Genomic DNA, 5547 nt, shown 5'->3' on the forward strand with positions numbered 1-5547 from the left:
AAGTGATGATATCCTTTTCGTCGGGAGCCGAATACCATGCGGATCCTTCCTCCAAGTTCGGCTGAACTTGGATTCCAGACCCGCGACAGGCTGCGCGACAGGCCCTCGTGCCCGCCGCGCGCATACAACTTATGATAAAATGAGAGAGGGAAGGAAACAAGAAAACAAAACAACAAAACCAGGCACTAGATAAAACCAACCCTCCACCTACACTCCCCTCCAACGCACGCAAGAATAAAAAAAAAAGAAACAAAACAAGATAACAGCGCACACAAACATAAGACAAAAGAAAACAGAAAAGAAGAAAGGGTGAAATAAGTGGAAAAAGGAAACAGTAAGATAACATGAAGAAGGCCAACAAAATAAAGAAACCACGACCGGTATCCGCCGCCTTGATCCTGAAACGCGGAAGCTTGAGGATCCAGATCTTGAGAGGGCTTGATGTCCTGAATTCAGCCCCATGAGTGCCTCCACCAATTTGATCACCACATCCGCCCACCATTTGCAGACTGTCCCTAGTCTGCTCCTCCCGTCGCGCCTTCCTGTTGGAGAATGGATGAAGAAAAAAAAGATTTCCCGCGCGGCTCACATGTGTGGCGAATGTAATGTTTCGAAACGACGGTAGCAAATACCCTAAGGTGCATACACATGGGAGGACTTACTTCTATTCTCCAGTGCCCCCACGGGAATGATATCTCTTCACCTGATCAGCAGCAAAGCGCCTCTTAAGTTCCGTCCCATCCAGCTCCGACAACACGTAAGACCCGCCTCCCACTTGCTTGACGACGCGGAATGGACCGTTCCATTTGTGCGCAAACAGTTGACCCCACTGGGTCTCGAGAGCTCGGTTGTATGCTAAGACCATGTCGCCAGGACACAGCGGTTCTCGGATCCGGTCGGCGCGTTTCTCGTCCCAGTAGCGGACCGCGTCGCCGCGGGCCTCCATCAATTTCCTGTACGCAACCCCGCGAGATTCCTCGCTGCGCTCCAGTTGCCTAGACCGCGCCACTATCAGATCCTCCGTTGTTCGCACTGAATTCCAATTGACGCCCAGGTACGATTCTATCTCTAGGTCCAGGGGCAGGGCCGCGCGCTGACCAAACACCAGCTTGTAGGGGGAGTAGCCTGTAGTTCGCTTAGTTGAGATTTGGTCCGCGAACAGCACCAGAGGGAGGAATTTACGGCAATTCTTGCCGCTTTCGCCGGCCAGCTTAACCAAAGCCGCTTTCAAAGGCCCGTGTCCCCTTTCGACCATACCCTGCCCCTCGGGGTAGTATGGGGTGGACACTTGATGCTGTCCCGGAAGTCCTTTCAACATTTCCGCGAGAGCGCCGCCAAACTTGGAACCTCCATTGGTGGAATAAGATTGAGCGAGGCCGTACCGCATTGTCCAATTCTCCTGCAAGAACGCAGCTACCGCTTCAGATGTCAGGTTGTTGAGGATCTTTGCTTCTACCCAACCAGAGAAATCATCTCTAGCTACGATGAGGTACTTAGCTCCGCTGGCTTTGAGGTGAACCGCGTCCATCGCGACTCGCCCAAAAACAGTGGCCTCTCCGGTAGGATACCGCAACTCTTGAGGCCGGCGGAGGTCGCGTCTTTGACAAGCATCGCAGCTTTGACACCATCGAGTGACGGCCTGTTTCAGCGAGGGCCACCAAAATCGCTCAGAGGCGCGACGGTAAGTCTCGGCCACGCCTCGGTGACCCAAGTCCTCATGCAGCTGTTGAAGAATTGAGTCCTGCTTGGCAGGAATGGTGACAACGACGCGCAGTAGAGGGGTTCCGCGCTTCATGAGTCTCCCCGCCTGCAAAAAGAAATCGGAGGATCTACGCTTCAGTGCCCGAAAATCCTTCGAATCCATGTCTTCCGGCCTCTCCAATGTCTCCAGGAACCTTTCCATTGCGCGCCAATAACCTTCCTGGTAGCCTGAATATTCGTTTTGCTGCGCTGAGAAAACATGGACTGGTCGGATATGAGGGGCTTCTTCATTGAAATCAGAAGGAGGATCGGATTCATCATTGCCTTGGGGCCTTCGAGACAGGCCATCCGGCATAGTGAAAGATTTGCCGGGGCGATGTACAATGTCAAAAGAGAATAAATGAATAAATGAGACCCAACGTGTCATGGGTGCATTTGGTAAACTCGGGGCATTAATCATCTGTATCAGCGACTGCGCGTCGACCTGCAACTCGAAGTGCTGTCCCCACAGGACCATCTGAAGCTTCTTCAAGACTCGCGCCACGCCACACAACTCCAGCTTCGATTGTGAGTACCGAGATTCGACGTCTGAGAACAAAAGAGATTCGTAAAGCGCGGGGCGGTCGAATCCATTAACGTCCGCCTGAGTAAGAACAGCCCCTGCCGCTATGGAGCTCCGCTCGTTGCTAGGCCGGCGGCAGCGCTGGGAGGGGAAAAGGTGTCGAGTGACTGCCCTCACGGATGGTCCGGATGAGTCGTAAGGATTCAAAGTGATAGCTGGGGGGGGGGAAGTGGTTTTGGGGGTACAACAAAGGTTGGATCTTCGTTGGCGGTTGTATCGCGCTCAGAATAAATGGATCGGAAAAGAATCGAGGATTGGATAGATTTCTTGATAGCCGCCTTGGATCAGAGCAGATGCTATGGCCTCCTATCCTCCAAGTTTGCCCGGAACTTGGATTCCTGGAGGCCTGTCACAGACATGTCATCATCTCCTTGCGCGCCATGCGCGCGCACACAACACAGACAAAGGAGAAAAGAAAAGAAACAGACAACACAAAGAGGAAAAGAAGCAGAGAAATAGAACAAAGAGATAAAACATGAAACCAACAAGAAACATAAGAAATAAGAGAGGAACCAGGAGAAATGGAGATAAACATGACAAAAGACAAGGAAGAAACAAAAACCAGAACAAGACAACAACTAGGAATAAACCCACAGACAGATCTGTGTTAGGACCAAGAAAGAGCAAAAGTGAGAAAGAGGAGAGTGGGGAAAAGGGAGAAGGAGGATCTGAGAGAATCTTGAGCCTTGAGGGTGGTTTTCTTGAGGGCTGATCTTGAAGTTTGGATCTGAAGCTGACTACCATTTAGACCACCACATCCACCCACCACTTACAGTCTGTCCCTAGACTGCTCTTCATCTGTCTTGGGTCTTGAGGATGTAGGGGAAAACCTGGAGCAATAAAGAAAACAAAACAAGGGTCCTGCCAGGTGCTCACGAGTGTGGCAGGTTGTAGGGTTTTTGACAGAGTGGCATCTAGCCCGGAGGTGCACACATGGAGAGAACTTACTTCTAGTTCCTCCTTCCTCCGCGGCATACCAAACTCCTCCTCCTGCGCTCGAGTTCCTATTTTTGGGAGAGGTAGTTTCACCTCATTGCGGAGGATCATTAGTTTATCCTCGTCGCGGAGGCTCGGAAGTTTAGCCTCATTGCGGAGGGTCTCTGCAGACAAGCCTAGTTTAACCTCATCGCGGAGGGTCTTCAAAGACGAGACTAGTTTATTCTCGTCGCGGAGACGAGAGTCGGAAGGTAGTTTATTCTCATTGCGGAGACGAGATTGAGCCAAAACATGATTGTGAAACAAAAAGCCAGCGCTGGAATCCTGAAACGTCTTGATTCCATTCATACGAGGATCCTGAGACGAAACCGGAGTCAAATCCTGCTTGAGATGATACAACAGTAGTTTAACCTCATTTCGGAGGTAATCTTCAGGTGTGTGGAGCGGCTTTGAATTGTTAGAAAATTGCAGTTCTTGAAGCCAAACCAAGGGCTCTGCAAGCTGGCGGGGCTGGCTGATCGGACAAGGAGCAATGGGTCGGATTGTCGCGCAAAAGGAAACATTCTTGTTTTTGCTTCTAGTGATGTTCGCAATCTTTTGATGATCAGTCCTTTGAGAAGATGATAAGGTGTGATCCGAATAGGCTCGAACGCTTTGGAGAGAGGCTTCAAGCTTGGAGATCATTTGAGAGCTGCTACCCAGATCGTTTGGATGGTCTGTCCGCTCTGCAATTGATCGATCAAAAGGCTCGGATCGGACGTCCGCGCATCCTTCATTTGACTCATGGACAGAGGGCAGAGATCGAGCGAAAAGATTTCCAGACTTGAAACCTCCACAGCCAGTCTTGAGCGTGACAGAAGGTAGTGAATGCTGGAGAGAAGCAACTTCATGGCACAGAGGTCGACTAGAATCAAAATTGGGTGCATGAGGAATCTTGAAAACTAAACACTCTCCTGAATTAGCTTGAGGAAGGGAACCGAGGAAAAGAAGAGGATCCAGTTGGGAATCAAAAACAAAGGCTAGAGCGTTGAATTCTCCCACTAGCGTAACAAATGAATCCTTCAACGCTTCCAGCCCGTTGCCAACTTGACATGGAAAAGCCCGCGCCGTCCTTTTCCGATGATCGAGAATAGTCGACCGTAATGAAATGAAACTGAAAACGCAAAAGGGCAACCGGGTACGGCTCACAAAAGTGGCAGATTGTAGAGTTTTGGCGACGTGATGGGTATCTACCCGGAGGCGCATACTAAGGAGAGAACTTACTTCTAGTCTCTCCCCCTCCGCTAAAATTAAACCTCCTCGACCGCGCTCCAGCTGAAGTAAAGGTAGTTTACCCTCATTTCGGAGGCGATCTTTGGATGTCAGAAGGGAATTGGAACCTACTCCGGTTCGGCTCCATGCAAGTCCAGGATCGGCCTCACCATGCGAAACGAGAGGAAGTAAAAAACCGCTTGAGTTGATTTGACGATCTGAAAAGTGAGGTGATTGACCAAAGCTGTCAATTATTAGACTCATTTTGATATGAAGCTCGGCACGATCCGGAGGAAGTATTCTCTTCCCAACACCAGCGGTAGAGCGCTTCAAACTTAGCTCAAACAAAGAGCGTGTAGCTGGACTTAGTTCTTCGACCAATTGATCGCAAAGCTCAGGGGAAAAGGCTATGCCCTCCGTAGGTGGAGTAACAGAAGAAGGTTCCGAAGACAGGGGATTCTCATCTTGCTTCTGCGAGGGATTGTGTTGATCGGATTGAGAAAAAGGATCTAACGTGTTGACGGAGATTTCCTGAGTGAGGCCAGCTTCCGACTGGAAGACAGGAGGATTAGACGACGGGATCAAGTTGAAAGAAAGTCCTTCCGCTGAATGCAGCTCTCCAGTTGATCCCTGAACAAGATTGGTCTCGACGTCCATGTATTCTTCTTCTGAATCTGAGCCCGTACGCGCAAGCTCCTTATATGGCCTAAGGCCTGGAGGAAAGGAAACACAGGGAAGGTCGGAGGACTCTAGATTTTCATCTCGCGTGGGATCCTCAAAAGGTCCGAGACCCGGGGGACAAGGCACAGGGAGAAAATCTGAAATCTTGTGATTTTTGTCTTGCGTTTGAGAAGGATCCGATTGATTGGCTCGAGAAAAGGGATTGGCTGTGATGACTGAGGGAGGCTTATGATCTGAAACAGGCTTCTTGATCTCTTGGGCGACGAGAACTTCTGACGGGGAAGCGGGTGAATCCGACCACGAAAGGCGTTCGGCAAACGCGAATCCAGCTTCTCTTGAATCTTCAGTCGTTCGCT

This window comes from Puccinia triticina, chromosome 18A (genome assembly GCF_026914185.1).
Source record: "Puccinia triticina chromosome 18A, complete sequence".
NCBI lineage: Eukaryota > Fungi > Basidiomycota > Pucciniomycetes > Pucciniales > Pucciniaceae > Puccinia > Puccinia triticina.